Genomic DNA, 23,984 nt, shown 5'->3' on the forward strand with positions numbered 1-23,984 from the left:
TAACGTTAAAAGAAAGCAGACCTAAAATTAAGCCTCCAGGACTCTCCTCCAAGCTTCCGCTTCGGCAGGCTATTCAAGGCTTTACCTTGAGGAAAGGACTCACGTCAAGTTTCCTTTTAGCTCTAGAGCCTCTCAGGAGGAGCTCCCACGCAGGCTATGAAAGCACCCTGTTGATTTAGAGAAAACTCTTTCCCTTCCCAGTACACTGCCTACAGTGACAAGGGACCCATGCAAAACACTCTTATTTAGGTAGCTTCAAGGCAGCATGAATGGAGCGTTCAATATGGAAAAGCAAGTCTTGTGCCATACATTCCCCGTTTCCAGTGAAAACGCAGCCTACCTCCTTGTGATTTCTACCAAGTAAATATACACTGCTGCTACACACTGGTCCCTTCCTTGAATAAAGTTGGTTTGGCACGGAGATCTGCATGTAGCCAACGGCCTCCCCAAAGGAGCGCTTTGGGACGCTATCGGGGCTTAGCCTCTTCTAAAACCCTGCAGTGTAAGAGGAAGAACTGGGCTTTGGCAAAAGCAGGAACGCAAGCCAACTTTCTCCTGTAAGTACGGGGTCTTAAGGTCTGACTCTGTAGAAGGAATGCGAAGCAGTTTTGGTTTGTCAGTGCCGCTCAGCCTAGGGCAATGAGGCAGATTGGCATGACATGTAGGATATAAGAGAACAGATTTCCTGGAGCTGTTGGAGAGCTGAGGAAACCTAGGTCTCCCAAGGAAGAGTGCAGTGTGTTGCCCTACACTCAGCATACACAGAGTGACTGGGAAAGGTTTCCGGGCGTGGATGTTTCTTAGCAGCCCAGGGGAGCCTGCCGGTACTCGATGCTCTTGCAGGGAATAGGGTGCCCCCGCGAGGGCCTGGTGACCTGAAAAGCTTACTAACGTTAAAAGAAAGCAGACCGAATGTTAAGCCTCAAGGGCTCTGCTCCAAGCTTCCGCTTCGGCAGGCTATTCAAGGCTTTACCTTGAGGAAAGGACTCACGTCAAGTTTCCTTTTAGCTCTAGAGCGTCTCAGAAGGAGCTCTCACCCAGGCTATGTAAGCACCCTGCTGATGTAGAGAACACTCGTTCCCTTCCCAGAGCCCTGCCTACTGTGACTAGAGACCCGTCCTAAAACTGTTATTTAGGTAGTTTCAAGGCAGGATGAATGCAGCATTCAAAATGGGAAAGCAAGGCCTGTGCCATCAGGTCCCCGTTTCCAGAGAACACGCAGCCTACCTCCTTCTGATTTCTACCAACTAAATATACACTCTAGCTACACACTGGTCCCTTCCCTGAATAACGTTTTCTTGGCACGGAGTTCTCCGTGTAGCCAACTGCCTCTCCCAGGGAAAGCTCTAGGTACGCTATCGGGACTTAGCTTCTTCTAAAACCCTGCAGTGCAAGAGGAAGAACTGTGCTTTGGTTACAGCAGGAACGCAAGCCGACTTTCTCCTGTAAGTATGGGGTCTTAAGGTCTGACACTGTAGAAGGAATGCGAAGCAGTTTTGGTTTGTCAGTGCCGCTCAGCCTAGGGCAATGAGGCAGATTTGCATGACATGTAGGATAAAAGAGAACAGATTTCCTGGAGCTGTTGGAGTGCTGAGGAAACCTAGGTCTCCCAAGGAAGAGTGCAGTGTGTTGCCCTACACTCAGCATACACAGAGTGACTGGGAAAGGTTTCCGGGCCTGGATGTTTCTTAGCAGCCCAGGGGAGCCTGCCGGTACTCGGTGCTCTTGCAGGGAATAGGGTGCCCACGCGAGGTCCTGGTGACCTGAAAAGCTTACTAACGTTAAAAGAAAGCAGACCGAATGTTAAGCCTCAAGGGCTCTGCTCCAAGCTTCCGCTTCGGCAGGCTATTCAAGGCTTTACCTTGAGGAAAGGACTCACGTCAAGTTTCCTTTTAGCTCTAGAGCGTCTCAGGAGGAGCTCTCACCCAGGCTATGTAAGCACCCTGCTGATGTAGAGAACACTCGTTCCCTTCCCAGAGCCCTGCCTACAGTGACTAAAGACCCGTCCTAAAACTGTTATTTAGGTAGCTTCAAGGCAGCATGAAAGGAGCATTCAAAATGGGAAAGCAAGGCTTGTGCCATCAGATCGCCGTTTCCAGCGAACATGCAGCCTACCTCCTTCTGATTTCTACCAACTAAATATACACTCTAGGTACACACTGGTCCCTTTCTTGAATAATGTTGGTTTGGCACGGAGTTCTGCGTGTAGCCAACGGGCACCCCAGAGGAGCACTCTAGGTACGCTATCGGGGCTTAGCCTCTTCTAAAACCCTGCAGTGTAAGAGAAAGAACTCTGCTTTGGTACCAGCAGGAACGCAAGCCGACTTTCTCCTGTAAGTATGGGGTCTGAAGTTATGACTCTTTAGAAGGAATGCGAAGCAGTTTTGGTTTCTCAGTGCGCTCAGCCTAGGGCGATGAGGCAGATTGGCATGACATGTAGGACGTAAGAGAAGAGATTTCCTGGAGCTGTTGGAGTGCTGAGGAAACCTAGGTCTCCCAAGGAAGAGTTCAGTTTGTTGCCCTACACTCAGCATACACAGAGTGACTGGGAAAGGTTTCCGGGCCTGGATGTTTCTTAGCAGGCCAGGAGAGCCTGCCAGTACTCGGTGGTCTTGCAGGGAATAGGGTGCCCACGCGAGGTCCTGGTGACCTGAAAAGCTTACTAACGTTAAAAGAAAGCAGACCTAAAATTAAGCCTCAAGGACTCTCCTCCAGGCTTCCACTTCGGCAGGCTATTCAAGGCTTTACCTTGAGGAAAGGACTCACGTCAAGTTTCCTTTTAGCTCTAGAGCCTCTCAGGAGGAGCTCCCACGCAGGCTATGAAAGCACCCTGTTGATTTAGAGAAAACTCTTTCCCTTCCCAGTACACTGCCTACAGTGACAAGGGACCCATGCAAAACACTCTTATTTAGGTAGCTTCAAGGCAGCATGAATGGAGCGTTCAATATGGAAAAGCAAGTCTTGTGCCATACATTCCCCGTTTCCAGTGAAAACGCAGCCTACCTCCTTGTGATTTCTACCAAGTAAATATACACTGCTGCTACACACTGGTCCCTTCCTTGAATAAAGTTGGTTTGGCACGGAGTTCTGCATGTAGCCAACGGCCTCCCCAAAGGAGCGCTTTGGGACGCTATCGGGGCTTAGCCTCTTCTAAAACCCTGCAGTGTAAGAGGAAGAACTGGGCTTTGGCAAAAGCAGGAACGCAAGCCGACTTTCTCCTGTAAGTACGGGGTCTTAAGGTCTGACTCTGTAGAAGGAATGCGAAGCAGTTTTGGTTTGTCAGTGCCGCTCAGCCTAGGGCAATGAGGCAGATTTGCATGACATGTAGGATATAAGAGAACAGATTTCCTGGAGCTGTTGGAGTGCTGAGGAAACCTAGGTCTCCCAAGGAAGAGTGCAGTGTGTTGCCCTACACTCAGCATACACAGAGTGACTGGGAAAGGTTTCCGGGCCTGGATGTTTCTTAGCAGCCCAGGGGAGCCTGCCGGTACTCGGTGTTCTTGCAGGGAATAGGGTGCCCACGCGAGGTCCTGGTGACCTGAAAAGCTTACTAACGTTCAAAGAAAGCAGACCGAATGTTAAGCCTCAAGGGCTCTGCTCCAAGCTTCCGCTCTGGCAGGCTATTCAAGGCTTCACCTTGAGGAAAGGACTCACGTCAAGTTTCCTTTTAGCTCTAGAGCGTCTCAGGAGGAGCTCTCACCCAGGCTATGTAAGCACCCTGCTGATGTAGAGAACACTCGTTCCCTTCCCAGAGCCCTGCCTACAGTGACTAAAGACCCGTCCTAAAACTGTTATTTAGGTAGCTTCAAGGCAGCATGAAAGGAGCATTCAAAATGGGAAAGCAAGGCTTGTGCCATCAGGTCGCCGTTTCCAGCGAACATGCAGCCTACCTCCTTCTGATTTCTACCAACTAAATATAAACTCTAGGTACACACTTGTCCCTTCCTTGAATAATGTTGGTTTGGCACGGAGTTCTGCGTGTAGCCAACGGGCACCCCAGAGGAGCACTCTAGGTACGCTATCGGGGCTTAGCCTCTTCTAAAACCCTGCAGTGTAAGAGAAAGAACTCTGCTTTGGTACCAGCAGGAACGCAAGCCGACTTTCTCCTGTAAGTATGGGGTCTGAAGTTATGACTCTTTAGAAGGAATGCGAAGCAGTTTTGGTTTCTCAGTGCGCTCAGCCTAGGGCAATGAGGCAGATTGGCATGACATGTAGGATATAAGAGAACAGATTTCCTGGAGCTGTTGGAGTGCTGAGGAAACCTAGGTCTCCCAAGGAAGAGTTCAGTTTGTTGCCCTACCCTCAGCATACACAGAGTGACTGGGAAAGGTTTCCGGGCCTGGATGTTTCTTAGCAGGCCAGGAGAGCCTGCCAGTACTCGGTGGTCTTGCAGGGAATAGGGTGCCCACGCGAGGTCCTGGTGACCTGAAAAGCTTACTAACGTTAAAAGAAAGCAGACCTAAAATTAAGCCTCCAGGACTCTCCTCCAGGCTTCCACTTCGGCAGGCTATTCAAGGCTTTACCTTGAGGAAAGGACTCACGTCAAGTTTCCTTTTAGCTCTAGAGCCTCTCAGGAGGAGCTCCCACGCAGGCTATGAAAGCACCCTGTTGATTTAGAGAAAACTCTTTCCCTTCCCAGTACACTGCCTACAGTGACAAGGGACCCATGCAAAACACTCTTATTTAGGTAGCTTCAAGGCAGCATGAATGGAGCGTTCAATATGGAAAAGCAAGTCTTGTGCCATACATTCCCCGTTTCCAGTGAAAACGCAGCCTACCTCCTTGTGATTTCTACCAAGTAAATATACACTGCTGCTACACACTGGTCCCTTCCTTGAATAAAGTTGGTTTGGCACGGAGTTCTGCATGTAGCCAACGGCCTCCCCAAAGGAGCGCTTTGGGACGCTATCGGGGCTTAGCCTCTTCTAAAACCCTGCAGTGTAAGAGGAAGAACTGGGCTTTGGCAAAAGCAGGAACGCAAGCCGACTTTCTCCTGTAATTATGGGGTCTTAAGGTCTGACTCTGTAGAAGGAATGCGAAGCAGTTTTGGTTTGTCAGTGCCGCTCAACCTAGGGCAATGAGGCAGATTGGCAGGACATGTAGGATATAAGAGAACAGATTTCCTGGAGCTGTTGGAGTGCTGAGGAAACCTAGGTCTCCCAAGGAAGAGTGCAGTGTGTTGCCCTACACTCAGCATACACAGTGACTGGGAAAGGTTTCCGGGCCTGGATGTTTCTTAGCAGCCCAGGGGAGCCTGCCGGTACTCGGTGCTCTTGCAGGGAATAGGGTGCCCACGCGAGGGCCTGGTGACCTGAAAAGCTTACTAACGTTCAAAGAAAGCAGACCGAATGTTAAGCCTCAAGGGCTCTGCTCCAAGCTTCCGCTCTGGCAGGCTATTCAAGGCTTCACCTTGAGGAAAGGACTCACGTCAAGTTTCCTTTTAGCTCTAGAGCGTCTCAGGAGGAGCTCTCACCCAGGCTATGTAAGCACCCTGCTGATGTAGAGAACACTCGTTCCCTTCCCAGAGCCCTGCCTACAGTGACTAAAGACCCGTCCTAAAACTGTTATTTAGGTAGCTTCAAGGCAGCATGAAAGGAGCATTCAAAATGGGAAAGCAAGGCTTGTGCCATCAGGTCGCCGTTTCCAGCGAACATGCAGCCTACCTCCTTCTGATTTCTACCAACTAAATATAAACTCTAGGTACACACTTGTCCCTTCCTTGAATAATGTTGGTTTGGCACGGAGTTCTGCGTGTAGCCAACGGGCACCCCAGAGGAGCACTCTAGGTACGCTATCGGGGCTTAGCCTCTTCTAAAACCCTGCAGTGTAAGAGAAAGAACTCTGCTTTGGTACCAGCAGGAACGCAAGCCGACTTTCTCCTGTAAGTATGGGGTCTGAAGTTATGACTCTTTAGAAGGAATGCGAAGCAGTTTTGGTTTCTCAGTGCGCTCAGCCTAGGGCAATGAGGCAGATTGGCATGACATGTAGGATATAAGAGAACAGATTTCCTGGAGCTGTTGGAGTGCTGAGGAAACCTAGGTCTCCCAAGGAAGAGTTCAGTTTGTTGCCCTACACTCAGCATACACAGAGTGACTGGGAAAGGTTTCCGGGCCTGGATGTTTCTTAGCAGGCCAGGAGAGCCTGCCAGTACTCGGTGGTCTTGCAGGGAATAGGGTGCCCACGCGAGGTCCTGGTGACCTGAAAAGCTTACTAACGTTAAAAGAAAGCAGACCTAAAATTAAGCCTCCAGGACTCTCCTCCAGGCTTCCACTTCGGCAGGCTATTCAAGGCTTTACCTTGAGGAAAGGACTCACGTCAAGTTTCCTTTTAGCTCTAGAGCCTCTCAGGAGGAGCTCCCACGCAGGCTATGAAAGCACCCTGTTGATTTAGAGAAAACTCTTTCCCTTCCCAGTACACTGCCTACAGTGACAAGGGACCCATGCAAAACACTCTTATTTAGGTAGCTTCAAGGCAGCATGAATGGAGCGTTCAATATGGAAAAGCAAGTCTTGTGCCATACATTCCCCGTTTCCAGTGAAAACGCAGCCTACCTCCTTGTGATTTCTACCAAGTAAATATACACTGCTGCTACACACTGGTCCCTTCCTTGAATAAAGTTGGTTTGGCACGGAGTTCTGCATGTAGCCAACGGCCTCCCCAAAGGAGCGCTTTGGGACGCTATCGGGGCTTAGCCTCTTCTAAAACCCTGCAGTGTAAGAGGAAGAACTGGGCTTTGGCAAAAGCAGGAACGCAAGCCGACTTTCTCCTGTAAGTACGGGGTCTTAAGGTCTGACTCTGTAGAAGGAATGCGAAGCAGTTTTGGTTTGTCAGTGCCGCTCAGCCTAGGGCAATGAGGCAGATTTGCATGACATGTAGGATATAAGAGAACAGATTTCCTGGAGCTGTTGGAGTGCTGAGGAAACCTAGGTCTCCCAAGGAAGAGTGCAGTGTGTTGCCCTACACTCAGCATACACAGTGACTGGGAAAGGTTTCCGGGCCTGGATGTTTCTTAGCAGCCCAGGGGAGCCTGCCGGTACTCGGTGCTCTTGCAGGGAATAGGGTGCCCACGCGAGGGCCTGGTGACCTGAAAAGCTTACTAACGTTCAAAGAAAGCAGACCGAATGTTAAGCCTCAAGGGCTCTGCTCCAAGCTTCCGCTTCGGCAGGCTATTCAAGGCTTTACCTTGAGGAAAGGACTCACGTCAAGTTTCCTTTTAGCTCTAGAGCGTCTCAGGAGGAGCTCTCACCCAGGCTATGTAAGCACCCTGCTGATGTAGAGAACACTCGTTCCCTTCCCAGAGCCCTGCCTACTGTGACTAGAGACCCGTCCTAAAACTGTTATTTAGGTACTTTCAAGGCAGGATGAATGCAGCATTCAAAATGGGAAAGCAAGGCCTGTGCCATCAGGTCCCCGTTTCCAGAGAACACGCAGCCTACCTCCTTGTGATTTCTACCATGTAAATATACACTCTAGCTACACACTGGTCCCTTCCCTGAATAACGTTTTCTTGGCACGGAGTTCTCCGTGTAGCCAACTGCCTCTCCCAGGGAAAGCTCTAGGTACGCTATCGGGACTTAGCTTCTTCTAAAACCCTGCAGTGCAAGAGGAAGAACTGTGCTTTGGTTACAGCAGGAACGCAAGCCGACTTTCTCCTGTAAGTATGGGGTCTTAAGGTCTGACACTGTAGAAGGAATGCGAAGCAGTTTTGGTTTGTCAGTGCCGCTCAGCCTAGGGCAATGAGGCAGATTTGCATGACATGTAGGATAAAAGAGAACAGATTTCCTGGAGCTGTTGGAGTGCTGAGGAAACCTAGGTCTCCCAAGGAAGAGTGCAGTGTGTTGCCCTACACTCAGCATACACAGAGTGACTGGGAAAGGTTTCCGGGCCTGGATGTTTCTTAGCAGCCCAGGGGAGCCTGCCGGTACTCGGTGTTCTTGCAGGGAATAGGGTGCCCACGCGAGGTCCTGGTGACCTGAAAAGCTTACTAACGTTAAAAGAAAGCAGACCGAATGTTAAGCCTCAAGGGCTCTGCTCCAAGCTTCCGCTTCGGCAGGCTATTCAAGGCTTTACCTTGAGGAAAGGACTCACGTCAAGTTTCCTTTTAGCTCTAGAGCGTCTCAGGAGGAGCTCTCACCCAGGCTATGTAAGCACCCTGCTGATGTAGAGAACACTCGTTCCCTTCCCAGAGCCCTGCCTACAGTGACTAAAGACCCGTCCTAAAACTGTTATTTAGGTAGCTTCAAGGCAGCATGAAAGGAGCATTCAAAATGGGAAAGCAAGGCTTGTGCCATCAGGTCTCCGTTTCCAGCGAACATGCAGCCTACCTCCTTCTGATTTCTACCAACTAAATATACACTCTAGGTACACACTTGTCCCTTCCTTAAATAATGTTGGTTTGGCACGGAGTTCTGCGTGTAGCCAACGGGCACCCCAGAGGAGCACTCTAGGTACGCTATCGGGGCTTAGCCTCTTCTAAAACCCTGCAGTGTAAGAGAAAGAACTCTGCTTTGGTACCAGCAGGAACGCAAGCCGACTTTCTCCTGTAAGTATGGGGTCTGAAGTTATGACTCTTTAGAAGGAATGCGAAGCAGTTTTGGTTTCTCAGTGCGCTCAGCCTAGGGCAATGAGGCAGATTGGCATGACATGTAGGACGTAAGAGAAGAGATTTCCTGGAGCTGTTGGAGTGCTGAGGAAACCTAGGTCTCCCAAGGAAGAGTTCAGTTTGTTGCCCTACACTCAGCATACACAGAGTGACTGGGAAAGGTTTCCGGGCCTGGATGTTTCTTAGCAGGCCAGGAGAGCCTGCCAGTACTCGGTGGTCTTGCAGGGAATAGGGTGCCCACGCGAGGTCCTGGTGACCTGAAAAGCTTACTAACGTTAAAAGAAAGCAGACCTAAAATTAAGCCTCCAGGACTCTCCTCCAGGCTTCCACTTCGGCAGGCTATTCAAGGCTTTACCTTGAGGAAAGGACTCACGTCAAGTTTCCTTTTAGCTCTAGAGCCTCTCAGGAGGAGCTCCCACGCAGGCTATGAAAGCACCCTGTTGATTTAGAGAAAACTCTTTCCCTTCCCAGTACACTGCCTACAGTGACAAGGGACCCATGCAAAACACTCTTATTTAGGTAGCTTCAAGGCAGCATGAATGGAGCGTTCAATATGGAAAAGCAAGTCTTGTGCCATACATTCCCCGTTTCCAGTGAAAACGCAGCCTACCTCCTTGTGATTTCTACCAAGTAAATATACACTGCTGCTACACACTGGCCCCTTCCTTGAATAAAGTTGGTTTGGCACGGAGTTCTGCATGTAGCCAACGGCCTCCCCAAAGGAGCGCTTTGGGACGCTATCGGGGCTTAGCCTCTTCTAAAACCCTGCAGTGTAAGAGGAAGAACTGGGCTTTGGCAAAAGCAGGAACGCAAGCCGACTTTCTCCTGTAAGTATGGGGTCTTAAGGTCTGACTCTGTAGAAGGAATGCGAAGCAGTTTGGGTTTGTCAGTGCCGCTCAGCCTAGGGCAATGAGGCAGATTTGCATGACATGTAGGATATAAGAGAACAGATTTCCTGGAGCTGTTGGAGTGCTGAGGAAACCTACGTCTCCCAAGGAAGAGTGCAGTGTGTTGCCCTACACTCAGCATACACAGAGTGACGGGGAAAGGTTTCCGGGCCTGGATGTTTCTTAGCAGCCCAGGGGAGCCTGCCGGTACTCGGTGTTCTTGCAGGGAATAGGGTGCCCACGCGAGGTCCTGGTGACCTGAAAAGCTTACTAACGTTAAAAGAAAGCAGACCGAATGTTAAGCCTCAAGGGCTCTGCTCCAAGCTTCCGCTCTGGCAGGCTATTCAAGGCTTCACCTTGAGGAAAGGACTCACGTCAAGTTTCCTTTTAGCTCTAGAGCGTCTCAGGAGGAGCTCTCACCCAGGCTATGTAAGCACCCTGCTGATGTAGAGAACACTCGTTCCCTTCCCAGAGCCCTGCCTACAGTGACTAAAGACCCGTCCTAAAACTGTTATTTAGGTAGCTTCAAGGCAGCATGAAAGGAGCATTCAAAATGGGAAAGCAAGGCTTGTGCCATCAGGTCGCCGTTTCCAGCGAACATGCAGCCTACCTCCTTCTGATTTCTACCAACTAAATATACACTCTAGATACACACTTGTCCCTTCCTTGAATAATGTTGGTTTGGCACGGAGTTCTGCGTGTAGCCAACGGCCACCCCTGAGGAGCACTCTAGGTACGCTATCGGGGCTTAGCCTCTTCTAAAACCCTGCAGTGTAAGAGAAAGAACTCTGCTTTGGTACCAGCAGGAACGCAAGCCGACTTTCTCCTGTAAGTATGGGGTCTGAAGTTATGACTCTTTAGAAGGAATGCGAAGCAGTTTTGGTTTCTCAGTGCGCTCAGCCTAGGGCAATGAGGCAGATTGGCATGACATGTAGGACGTAAGAGAACAGATTTCCTGGAGCTGTTGGAGTGCTGAGGAAACCTAGGTCTCCCAAGGAAGAGTGCAGTGTGTTGCCCTACACTCAGCATACACAGAGTGACTGGGAAAGGTTTCCGGGCCTGGATGTTTCTTAGCAGGCCAGGAGAGCCTGCCAGTCCTCGGTGGTCTTGCAGGGAATAGGGTGCCCACGCGAGGGCCTGGTGACCTGTAAAGCTTACTAACGTTAAAAGAAAGCAGACCTAAAATTAAGCCTCCAGGACTCTCCTCCAGGCTTCCGCTTCGGCAGGCTATTCAAGGCTTTACCTTGAGGAAAGGACTCACGTCAAGTTTCCTTTTAGCTCTAGAGCCTCTCAGGAGGAGGTCCCACGCAGGCTATGAAAGCACCCTGTTGATTTAGAGAAAACTCTTTCCCTTCCCAGTACACTGCCTACAGTGACAAGGGACCCATCCAAAACACTCTTATTTAGGTAGCTTCAAGGCAGCATGAATGGAGCGTTCAATATGGAAAAGCAAGTCTTGTGCCATACATTCCCCGTTTCCAGTGAAAACGCAGCCTACATCCTTGTGATTTCTACCAAGTAAATATACACCGCTGCTACACACTGGTCCCTTCCTTGAATAAAGTTGGTTTGGCACGGAGTTCTGCATGTAGCCAACGGCCTCCCCAAAGGAGCGCTTTGGGACGCTATCGGGGCTTAGCCTCTTCTAAAACCCTGCAGTGTAAGAGGAAGAACTGGGCTTTGGCAAAAGCAGGAACGCAAGCCGACTTTCTCCTGTATGTATGGGGTCTTAAGGTCTGACTCTGTAGAAGGAATGCGAAGCAGTTTTGGTTTGTCAGTGCCGCTCAGCCTAGGGCAATGAGGCAGAATGGCATGACATGTAGGACGTAAGAGAACAGATTTCCTGAAGCTGTTGGAGTGCTGAGGAAACCTAGGTCTCCCAAGGAAGAGTGCAGTGTGTTGCCCTACACTCAGCATACACAGAGTGACTGGGAAAGGTTTCCGGGCCTGGATGTTTCTTAGCAGGCCAGGAGAGCCTGCCGGTACTCGGTGTTCTTGCAGGGAATAGGGTGCCCACGCGAGGGCCTGGTGACCTGAAAAGCTTACTAACGTTAAAAGAAAGCAGACCTAAAATTAAGCCTCCAGGACTCTCCTCCAGGCTTCCGCTTCGGCAGGCTATTCAAGGCTTTACCTTGAGGAAAGGACTCACGTCAAGTTTCCTTTTAGCTCTAGAGCGTCTCAGGAGGAGCTCTCACCCAGGCTATGTAAGCACCCTGCTGATGTAGAGAACACTCGTTCCCTTCCCAGAGCCCTGCCTACTGTGACTAGAGACCCGTCCTAAAACTGTTATTTAGGTACTTTCAAGGCAGGATGAATGCAGCATTCAAAATGGGAAAGCAAGGCCTGTGCCATCAGGTCCCCGTTTCCAGAGAACACGCAGCCTACCTCCTTGTGATTTCTACCATGTAAATATACACTCTAGCTACACACTGGTCCCTTCCCTGAATAACGTTTTCTTGGCACGGAGTTCTCCGTGTAGCCAACTGCCTCTCCCAGGGAAAGCTCTAGGTACGCTATCGGGACTTAGCTTCTTCTAAAACCCTGCAGTGCAAGAGGAAGAACTGTGCTTTGGTTACAGCAGGAACGCAAGCCGACTTTCTCCTGTAAGTATGGGGTCTTAAGGTCTGACACTGTAGAAGGAATGCGAAGCAGTTTTGGTTTGTCAGTGCCGCTCAGCCTAGGGCAATGAGGCAGATTTGCATGACATGTAGGATAAAAGAGAACAGATTTCCTGGAGCTGTTGGAGTGCTGAGGAAACCTAGGTCTCCCAAGGAAGAGTGCAGTGTGTTGCCCTACACTCAGCATACACAGAGTGACTGGGAAAGGTTTCCGGGCCTGGATGTTTCTTAGCAGCCCAGGGGAGCCTGCCGGTACTCGGTGCTCTTGCAGGGAATAGGGTGCCCACGCGAGGTCCTGGTGACCTGAAAAGCTTACTAACGTTAAAAGAAAGCAGACCGAATGTTAAGCCTCAAGGGCTCTGCTCCAAGCTTCCGCTTCGGCAGGCTATTCAAGGCTTTACCTTGAGGAAAGGACTCACGTCAAGTTTCCTTTTAGCTCTAGAGCGTCTCAGGAGGAGCTCTCACCCAGGCTATGTAAGCACCCTGCTGATGTAGAGAACACTCGTTCCCTTCCCAGAGCCCTGCCTACAGTGACTAAAGACCCGTCCTAAAACTGTTATTTAGGTAGCTTCAAGGCAGCATGAAAGGAGCATTCAAAATGGGAAAGCAAGGCTTGTGCCATCAGGTCGCCGTTTCCAGCGAACATGCAGCCTACCTCCTTCTGATTTCTACCAACTAAATATACACTCTAGGTACACACTGGTCCCTTTCTTGAATAATGTTGGTTTGGCACGGAGTTCTGCGTGTAGCCAACGACCACCCCTGAGGAGCACTCTAGGTACGCTATCGGGGCTTAGCCTCTTCTAAAACCCTGCAGTGTAAGAGAAAGAACTCTGCTTTGGTACCAGCAGGAACGCAAGCCGACTTTCTCCTGTAAGTATGGGGTCTGAAGTTATGACTCTTTAGAAGGAATGCGAAGCAGTTTTGGTTTCCCAGTGCGCTCAGCCTAGGGCAATGAGGCAGAATGGCATGACATGTAGGACGTAAGAGAACAGATTTCCTGAAGCTGTTGGAGTGCTGAGGAAACCTAGGTCTCCCAAGGAAGAGTGCAGTGTGTTGCCCTACACTCAGCATACACAGAGTGACTGGGAAAGGTTTCCGGGCCTGGATGTTTCTTAGCAGGCCAGGAGAGCCTGCCAGTACTCGGTGTTCTTGCAGGGAATAGGGTGCCCACGCGAGGGCCTGGTGACCTGAAAAGCTTACTAACGTTAAAAGAAAGCAGACCTAAAATTAAGCCTCCAGGACTCTCCTCCAAGCTTCCGCTTCGGCAGGCTATTCAAGGCTTTACCTTGAGGAAAGGACTCACGTCAAGTTTCCTTTTAGCTCTAGAGCCTCTCAGGAGGAGCTCCCACGCAGGCTATGAAAGCACCCTGTTGATTTAGAGAAAACTCTTTCCCTTCCCAGTACACTGCCTACAGTGACAAGGGACCCATGCAAAACACTCTTATTTAGGTAGCTTCAAGGCAGCATGAATGGAGCGTTCAATATGGAAAAGCAAGTCTTGTGCCATACATTCCCCGTTTCCAGTGAAAACGCAGCCTACCTCCTTGTGATTTCTACCAAGTAAATATACACTGCTGCTACACACTGGTCCCTTCCTTGAATAAAGTTGGTTTGGCACGGAGATCTGCATGTAGCCAACGGCCTCCCCAAAGGAGCGCTTTGGGACGCTATCGGGGCTTAGCCTCTTCTAAAACCCTGCAGTGTAAGAGGAAGAACTGGGCTTTGGCAAAAGCAGGAACGCAAGCCGACTTTCTGCTGTAAGTATGGGGTCTTAAGGTCTGACTCTGTAGAAGGAATGCGAAGCAGTTTTGGTTTGTCAGTGCCGCTCAGCCTAGGGCAATGAGGCAGATTGGCATGACATGTAGGATATAAGAGAACAGATTTCCTGGAGCTGTTGGAGAGCTGAGGAAACCTAGATCTCCCAAGGAAGAGTGCAGTGTGTTGCCCTACACTCAGCATACACAGAGTGAATGGGAAAGGTTTCCGGGCGTGGATGTTTCTTAGCAGCCCAGGGGAGCCTGCCGGTACTCGATGCTCTTGCAGGGAATAGGGTGCCCACGCGAGGGCCTGGTGACCTGAAAAGCTTACTAACGTTCAAAGAAAGCAGACCGAATGTTAAGCCTCAAGGGCTCTGCTCCAAGCTTCCGCTTCGGCAGGCTATTCAAGGCTTTACCTTGAGGAAAGGACTCACGTCAAGTTTCCTTTTAGCTCTAGAGCGTCTCAGGAGGAGCTCTCACCCAGGCTATGTAAGCACCCTGCTGATGTAGAGAACACTCGTTCCCTTCCCAGAGCCCTGCCTACTGTGACTAGAGACCCGTCCTAAAACTGTTATTTAGGTAGTTTCAAGCCAGGATGAATGGAGCATTCAAAATGGGAAAGCAAGGCCTGTGCCATCAGGTCCCCGTTTCCAGAGAACACGCAGCCTACCTCCTTGTGATTTCTACCATGTAAATATACACTCTAGCTACACACTGGTCCCTTCCCTGAATAACGTTTTCTTGGCACGGAGTTCTCCGTGTAGCCAACTGCCTCTCCCAGGGAAAGCTCTAGGTACGCTATCGGGACTTAGCTTCTTCTAAAACCCTGCAGTGCAAGAGGAAGAACTGTGCTTTGGTTACAGCAGGAACGCAAGCCGACTTTCTCCTGTAAGTATGGGGTCTTAAGGTCTGACACTGTAGAAGGAATGCGAAGCAGTTTTGGTTTGTCAGTGCCGCTCAGCCTAGGGCAATGAGGCAGATTTGCATGACATGTAGGATAAAAGAGAACAGATTTCCTGGAGCTGTTGGAGTGCTGAGGAAACCTAGGTCTCCCAAGGAAGAGTGCAGTGTGTTGCCCTACACTCAGCATACACAGAGTGACTGGGAAAGGTTTCCGGGCCTGGATGTTTCTTAGCAGCCCAGGGGAGCCTGCCGGTACTCGGTGTTCTTGCAGGGAATAGGGTGCCCACGCGAGGTCCTGGTGACCTGAAAAGCTTACTAACGTTAAAAGAAAGCAGACCGAATGTTAAGCCTCAAGGGCTCTGCTCCAAGCTTCCGCTCTGGCAGGCTATTCAAGGCTTCACCTTGAGGAAAGGACTCACGTCAAGTTTCCTTTTAGCTCTAGAGCGTCTCAGGAGGAGCTCTCACCCAGGCTATGTAAGCACCCTGCTGATGTAGAGAACACTCGTTCCCTTCCCAGAGCCCTGCCTACAGTGACTAAAGACCCGTCCTAAAACTGTTATTTAGGTAGCTTCAAGGCAGCATGAAAGGAGCATTCAAAATGGGAAAGCAAGGCTTGTGCCATCAGGTCGCCGTTTCCAGCGAACATGCAGCCTACCTCCTTCTGATTTCTACCAACTAAATATACACTCTAGGTACACACTTGTCCCTTCCTTGAATAATGTTGGTTTGGCACGGAGTTCTGCGTGTAGCCAACGGGCACCCCAGAGGAGCACTCTAGGTACGCTATCGGGGCTTAGCCTCTTCTAAAACCCTGCAGTGTAAGAGAAAGAACTCTGCTTTGGTACCAGCAGGAACGCAAGCCGACTTTCTCCTGTAAGTATGGGGTCTGAAGTTATGACTCTTTAGAAGGAATGCGAAGCAGTTTTGGTTTCTCAGTGCGCTCAGCCTAGGGCAATGAGGCAGATTGGCATGACATGTAGGATATAAGAGAACAGATTTCCTGGAGCTGTTGGAGTGCTGAGGAAACCTAGGTCTCCCAAGGAAGAGTTCAGTTTGTTGCCCTACACTCAGCATACACAGAGTGACTGGGAAAGGTTTCCGGGCCTGGATGTTTCTTAGCAGGCCAGGAGAGCCTGCCAGTACTCGGTGGTCTTGCAGGGAATAGGGTGCCCACGCGAGGTCCTGGTGACCTGAAAAGCTTACTAACGTTAAAAGAAAGCAGACCTAAAATTAAGCCTCCAGGACTCTCCTCCAGGCTTCCACTTCGGCAGGCTATTCAAGGCTTTACCTTGAGGAAAGGACTCACGTCAAGTTTCCTTTTAGCTCTAGAGCCTCTCAGGAGGAGCTCCCACGCAGGCTATGAAAGCACCCTGTTGATTTAGAGAAAACTCTTTCCCTTCCCAGTACACTGCCTACAGTGACAAGGGACCCATGCAAAACACTCTTATTTAGGTAGCTTCAAGGCAGCATGAATGGAGCGTTCAATATGGAAAAGCAAGTCTTGTGCCATACATTCCCCGTTTCCAGTGAAAACGCAGCCTACCTCCTTGTGATTTCTACCAAGTAAATATACACTGCTGCTACACACTGGTCCCTTCCTTGAATAAAGTTGGTTTGGCACGGAGTTCTGCATGTAGCCAACGGCCTCCCCAAAGGAGCGCTTTGGGACGCTATCGGGGCTTAGCCTCTTCTAAAACCCTGCAGTGTAAGAGGAAGAACTGGGCTTTGGCAAAAGCAGGAACGCAAGCCGACTTTCTCCTGTAATTATGGGGTCTTAAGGTCTGACTCTGTAGAAGGAATGCGAAGCAGTTTTGGTTTGTCAGTGCCGCTCAGCCTAGGGCAATGAGGCAGATTGGCATGACATGTAGGATATAAGAGAACAGATTTCCTGGAGCTGTTGGAGTGCTGAGGAAACCTAGGTCTCCCAAGGAAGAGTGCAGTGTGTTGCCCTACACTCAGCATACACAGTGACTGGGAAAGGTTTCCGGGCCTGGATGTTTCTTAGCAGCCCAGGGGAGCCTGCCGGTACTCGGTGCTCTTGCAGGGAATAGGGTGCCCACGCGAGGTCCTGGTGACCTGAAAAGCTTACTAACGTTCAAAGAAAGCAGACCGAATGTTAAGCCTCAAGGGCTCTGCTCCAAGCTTCCGCTTCGGCAGGCTATTCAAGGCTTTACCTTGAGGAAAGGACTCACGTCAAGTTTCCTTTTAGCTCTAGAGCGTCTCAGGAGGAGCTCTCACCCAGGCTATGTAAGCACCCTGCTGATGTAGAGAACACTCGTTCCCTTCCCAGAGCCCTGCCTACTGTGACTAGAGACCCGTCCTAAAACTGTTATTTAGGTACTTTCAAGGCAGGATGAATGCAGCATTCAAAATGGGAAAGCAAGGCCTGTGCCATCAGGTCCCCGTTTCCAGAGAACACGCAGCCTACCTCCTTGTGATTTCTACCATGTAAATATACACTCTAGCTACACACTGGTCCCTTCCCTGAATAACGTTTTCTTGGCACGGAGTTCTCCGTGTAGCCAACTGCCTCTCCCAGGGAAAGCTCTAGGTACGCTATCGGGACTTAGCTTCTTCTAAAACCCTGCAGTGCAAGAGGAAGAACTGTGCTTTGGTTACAGCAGGAACGCAAGCCGACTTTCTCCTGTAAGTATGGGGTCTTAAGGTCTGACAATGTAGAAGGAATGCGAAGCAGTTTTGGTTTGTCAGTGCCGCTCAGCCTAGGGCAATGAGGCAGATTTGCATGACATGTAGGATAAAAGAGAACAGATTTCCTGGAGCTGTTGGAGTGCTGAGGAAACCTAGGTCTCCCAAGGAAGAGTGCAGTGTGTTGCCCTACACTCAGCATACACAGAGTGACTGGGAAAGGTTTCCGGGCCTGGATGTTTCTTAGCAGCCCAGGGGAGCCTGCCGGTACTCGGTGTTCTTGCAGGGAATAGGGTGCCCACGCGAGGTCCTGGTGACCTGAAAAGCTTACTAACGTTAAAAGAAAGCAGACCGAATGTTAAGCCTCAAGGGCTCTGCTCCAAGTTTCCGCTTCGGCAGGCTATTCAAGGCTTTACCTTGAGGAAAGGACTCACGTCAAGTTTCCTTTTAGCTCTAGAGCGTCTCAGGAGGAGCTCTCACCCAGGCTATGTAAGCACCCTGCTGATGTAGGGAACACTCGTTCCCTTCCCAGAGCCCTGCCTACAGTGACTAAAGACCCGTCCTAAAACTGTTATTTAGGTAGCTTCAAGGCAGCATGAAAGGAGCATTCAAAATGGGAAAGCAAGGCTTGTGCCATCAGGTCTCCGTTTCCAGCGAACATGCAGCCTACCTCCTTCTGATTTCTACCAACTAAATATACACTCTAGGTACACACTTGTCCCTTCCTTAAATAATGTTGGTTTGGCACGGAGTTCTGCGTGTAGCCAACGGGCACCCCAGAGGAGCACTCTAGGTACGCTATCGGGGCTTAGCCTCTTCTAAAACCCTGCAGTGTAAGAGAAAGAACTCTGCTTTGGTACCAGCAGGAACGCAAGCCGACTTTCTCCTGTAAGTATGGGGTCTGAAGTTATGACTCTTTAGAAGGAATGCGAAGCAGTTTTGGTTTCTCAGTGCGCTCAGCCTAGGGCAATGAGGCAGATTGGCATGACATGTAGGACGTAAGAGAAGAGATTTCCTGGAGCTGTTGGAGTGCTGAGGAAACCTAGGTCTCCCAAGGAAGAGTTCAGTTTGTTGCCCTACACTCAGCATACACAGAGTGACTGGGAAAGGTTTCCGGGCCTGGATGTTTCTTAGCAGGCCAGGAGAGCCTGCCAGTACTCGGTGGTCTTGCAGGGAATAGGGTGCCCACGCGAGGTCCTGGTGACCTGAAAAGCTTACTAACGTTAAAAGAAAGCAGACCTAAAATTAAGCCTCCAGGACTCTCCTCCAGTTTTCCACTTCGGCAGGCTATTCAAGGCTTTACCTTGAGGAAAGGACTCACGTCAAGTTTCCTTTTAGCTCTAGAGCCTCTCAGGAGGAGCTCCCACGCAGGCTATGAAAGCACCCTGTTGATTTAGAGAAAACTCTTTCCCTTCCCAGTACACTGCCTACAGTGACAAGGGACCCATGCAAAACACTCTTATTTAGGTAGCTTCAAGGCAGCATGAATGGAGCGTTCAATATGGAAAAGCAAGTCTTGTGCCATACATTCCCCGTTTCCAGTGAAAACGCAGCCTACCTCCTTGTGATTTCTACCAAGTAAATATACACTGCTGCTACACACTGGTCCCTTCCTTGAATAAAGTTGGTTTGGCACGGAGTTCTGCATGTAGCCAACGGCCTCCCCAAAGGAGCGCTTTGGGACGCTATCGGGGCTTAGCCTCTTCTAAAACCCTGCAGTGTAAGAGGAAGAACTGGGCTTTGGCAAAAGCAGGAACGCAAGCCGACTTTCTCCTGTAAGTATGGGGTCTTAAGGTCTGACTCTGTAGAAGGAATGCGAAGCAGTTTGGGTTTGTCAGTGCCGCTCAGCCTAGGGCAATGAGGCAGATTTGCATGACATGTAGGATATAAGAGAACAGATTTCCTGGAGCTGTTGGAGTGCTGAGGAAACCTACGTCTCCCAAGGAAGAGTGCAGTGTGTTGCCCTACACTCAGCATACACAGAGTGACTGGGAAAGGTTTCCGGGCCTGGATGTTTCTTAGCAGCCCAGGGGAGCCTGCCGGTACTCGGTGTTCTTGCAGGGAATAGGGTGCCCACGCGAGGTCCTGGTGACCTGAAAAGCTTACTAACGTTAAAAGAAAGCAGACCGAATGTTAAGCCTCAAGGGCTCTGCTCCAAGCTTCCGCTCTGGCAGGCTATTCAAGGCTTCACCTTGAGGAAAGGACTCACGTCAAGTTTCCTTTTAGCTCTAGAGCGTCTCAGGAGGAGCTCTCACCCAGGCTATGTAAGCACCCTGCTGATGTAGAGAACACTCGTTCCCTTCCCAGAGCCCTGCCTACAGTGACTAAAGACCCGTCCTAAAACTGTTATTTAGGTAGCTTCAAGGCAGCATGAAAGGAGCATTCAAAATGGGAAAGCAAGGCTTGTGCCATCAGGTCGCCGTTTCCAGCGAACATGCAGCCTACCTCCTTCTGATTTCTACCAACTAAATATACACTCTAGATACACACTTGTCCCTTCCTTGAATAATGTTGGTTTGGCACGGAGTTCTGCGTGTAGCCAACGGCCACCCCTGAGGAGCACTCTAGGTACGCTATCGGGGCTTAGCCTCTTCTAAAACCCTGCAGTGTAAGAGAAAGAACTCTGCTTTGGTACCAGCAGGAAGGCAAGCCGACTTTCTCCTGTAAGTATGGGGTCTGAAGTTATGACTCTTTAGAAGGAATGCGAAGCAGTTTTGGTTTCTCAGTGCGCTCAGCCTAGGGCAATGAGGCAGATTGGCATGACATGTAGGACGTAAGAGAACAGATTTCCTGGAGCTGTTGGAGTGCTGAGGAAACCTAGGTCTCCCAAGGAAGAGTGCAGTGTGTTGCCCTACACTCAGCATACACAGAGTGACTGGGAAAGGTTTCCGGGCCTGGATGTTTCTTAGCAGGCCAGGAGAGCCTGCCAGTCCTCGGTGGTCTTGCAGGGAATAGGGTGCCCACGCGAGGGCCTGGTGACCTGTAAAGCTTACTAACGTTAAAAGAAAGCAGACCTAAAATTAAGCCTCCAGGACTCTCCTCCAGGCTTCCGCTTCGGCAGGCTATTCAAGGCTTTACCTTGAGGAAAGGACTCACGTCAAGTTTCCTTTTAGCTCTAGAGCCTCTCAGGAGGAGCTCCCACGCAGGCTATGAAAGCACCCTGTTGATTTAGAGAAAACTCTTTCCCTTCCCAGTACACTGCCTACAGTGACAAGGGACCCATCCAAAACACTCTTATTTAGGTAGCTTCAAGGCAGCATGAATGGAGCGTTCAATATGGAAAAGCAAGTCTTGTGCCATACATTCCCCGTTTCCAGTGAAAACGCAGCCTACATCCTTGTGATTTCTACCAAGTAAATATACACCGCTGCTACACACTGGTCCCTTCCTTGAATAAAGTTGGTTTGGCACGGAGTTCTGCATGTAGCCAACGGCCTCCCCAAAGGAGCGCTTTGGGACGCTATCGGGGCTTAGCCTCTTCTAAAACCCTGCAGTGTAAGAGGAAGAACTGGGCTTTGGCAAAAGCAGGATCGCAAGCCGACTTTCTCCTGTATGTATGGGGTCTTAAGGTCTGACTCTGTAGAAGGAATGCGAAGCAGTTTTGGTTTGTCAGTGCCGCTCAGCCTAGGGCAATGAGGCAGATTTGCATGACATGTAGGATATAAGAGAACAGATTTCCTGGAGCTGTTGGAGTGCTGAGGAAACCTAGGTCTCCCAAGGAAGAGTGCAGTGTGTTGCCCTACACTCAGCATACACAGTGACTGGGAAAGGTTTCCGGGCCTGGATGTTTCTTAGCAGCCCAGGGGAGCCTGCCGGTACTCGGTGCTCTTGCAGGGAATAGGGTGCCCACGCGAGGTCCTGGTGACCTGAAAAGCTTACTAACGTTCAAAGAAAGCAGACCGAATGTTAAGCCTCAAGGGCTCTGCTCCAAGCTTCCGCTTCGGCAGGCTATTCAAGGCTTTACCTTGAGGAAAGGACTCACGTCAAGTTTCCTTTTAGCTCTAGAGCGTCTCAGGAGGAGCTCTCACCCAGGCTATGTAAGCACCCTGCTGATGTAGAGAACACTCGTTCCCTTCCCAGAGCCCTGCCTACTGTGACTAGAGACCCGTCCTAAAACTGTTATTTAGGTAGTTTCAAGGCAGGATGAATGGAGCATTCAAAATGGGAAAGCAAGGCCTGTGCCATCAGGTCCCCGTTTCCAGAGAACACGCAGCCTACCTCCTTGTGATTTCTACCATGTAAATATACACTCTAGCTACACACTGGTCCCTTCCCTGAATAACGTTTTCTTGGCACGGAGTTCTCCGTGTAGCCAACTGCCTCTCCCAGGGAAAGCTCTAGGTATGCTATCGGGACTTAGCTTCTTCTAAAACCCGGCAGTGCAAGAGGAAGAACTGTGCTTTGGTTACAGCAGGAACGCAAGCCGACTTTCTCCTGTAAGTATGGGGTCTTCAGGTATGACTCTGTAGAAGGAATGCGAAGCAGTTTGGGTTTGTCAGTGCCGCTCAGCCTAGGGCAATGAGGCAGATTTGCATGACATGTAGGATATAAGAGAACAGATTTCCTGGAGCTGTTGGAGTGCTGAGGAAACCTACGTCTCCCAAGGAAGAGTGCAGTGTGTTGCCCTACACTCAGCATACACAGAGTGACTGGGAAAGGTTTCCGGGCCTGGATGTTTCTAGCAGCCCAGGGGAGCCTGCCGGTACTCGGTGCTCTTGCAGGGAATAGGGTGCCCACGCGAGGTCCTGGTGACCTGAAAAGCTTACTAACGTTAAAAGAAAGCAGACCGAATGTTAAGCCTCAAGGGCTCTGCTCCAAGCTTCCGCTTCGGCAGGCTATTCAAGGCTTTACCTTGAGGAAAGGACTCACGTCAAGTTTCCTTTTAGCTCTAGAGCGTCTCAGGAGGAGCTCTCACCCAGGCTATGTAAGCACCCTGCTGATGTAGAGAACACTCGTTCCCTTCCCAGAGCCCTGCCTACAGTGACTAAAGACCCGTCCTAAAACTGTTATTTAGGTAGCTTCAAGGCAGCATGAAAGGAGCATTCAAAATGGGAAAGCAAGGCTTGTGCCATCAGGTCGCCGTTTCCAGCGAACATGCAGCCTACCTCCTTCTGATTTCTACCAACTAAATATACACTCTAGGTACACACTGTTCCCTTTCTTGAATAATGTTGGTTTGGCACGGAGTTCTGCGTGTAGCCAACGACCACCCCTGAGGAGCACTCTAGGTACGCTTTCGGGGCTTAGCCTCTTCTAAAACCCTGCAGTGTAAGAGAAAGAACTCTGCTTTGGTACCAGCAGGAACGCAAGCCGACTTTCTCCTGTAAGTATGGGGTCTGAAGTTATGACTCTTTAGAAGGAATGCGAAGCAGTTTTGGTTTCTCAGTGCGCTCAGCCTAGGGCAATGAGGCAGAATGGCATGACATGTAGGACGTAAGAGAACAGATTTCCTGAAGCTGTTGGAGTGCTGAGGAAACCTAGGTCTCCCAAGGAAGAGTGCAGTGTGTTGCCCTACACTCAGCATACACAGAGTGACTGGGAAAGGTTTCCGGGCCTGGATGTTTCTTAGCAGGCCAGGAGAGCCTGCCAGTACTCGGTGTTCTTGCAGGGAATAGGGTGCCCACGCGAGGGCCTGGTGACCTGAAAAGCTTACTAACGTTAAAAGAAAGCAGACCTAAAATTAAGCCTCCAGGACTCTCCTCCAAGCTTCCGCTTCGGCAGGCTATTCAAGGCTTTACCTTGAGGAAAGGACTCACGTCAAGTTTCCTTTTAGCTCTAGAGCCTCTCAGGAGGAGCTCCCACGCAGGCTATGAAAGCACCCTGTTGATTTAGAGAAAACTCTTTCCCTTCCCAGTACACTGCCTACAGTGACAAGGGACCCATGCAAAACACTCTTATTTAGGTAGCTTCAAGGCAGCATGAATGGAGCGTTCAATATGGAAAAGCAAGTCTTGTGCCATACATTCCCCGTTTCCAGTGAAAACGCAGCCTACCTCCTTGTGATTTCTACCAAGTAAATATACACTGCTGCTACACACTGGTCCCTTCCTTGAATAAAGTTGGTTTGGCACGGAGATCTGCATGTAGCCAACGGCCTCCCCAAAGGAGCGCTTTGGGACGCTATCGGGGCTTAGCCTCTTCTAAAACCCTGCAGTGTAAGAGGAAGAACTGGGCTTTGGCAAAAGCAGGAACGCAAGCCGACTTTCCGCTGTAAGTATGGGGTCTTAAGGTATGACTCTGTAGAAGGAATGCGAAGCAGTTTTGGTTTGTCAGTGCCGCTCAGCCTAGGGCAATGAGGCAGATTGGCATGACATGTAGGATATAAGAGAACAGATTTCCTGGAGCTGTTGGAGAGCTGAGGAAACCTAGATCTCCCAAGGAAGAGTGCAGTGTGTTGCCCTACACTCAGCATACACAGAGTGACTGGGAAAGGTTTCCGGGCGTGGATGTTTCTTAGCAGCCCAGGGGAGCCTGCCGGTACTCGATGCTCTTGCAGGGAATAGGGTGCCCACGCGAGGGCCTGGTGACCTGAAAAGCTTACTAACGTTCAAAGAAAGCAGACCGAATG

Source organism: Eschrichtius robustus, chromosome 15 (assembly GCF_028021215.1).
Source record: "Eschrichtius robustus isolate mEscRob2 chromosome 15, mEscRob2.pri, whole genome shotgun sequence".
Classification (NCBI taxonomy): Eukaryota; Metazoa; Chordata; class Mammalia; order Artiodactyla; family Eschrichtiidae; genus Eschrichtius; species Eschrichtius robustus.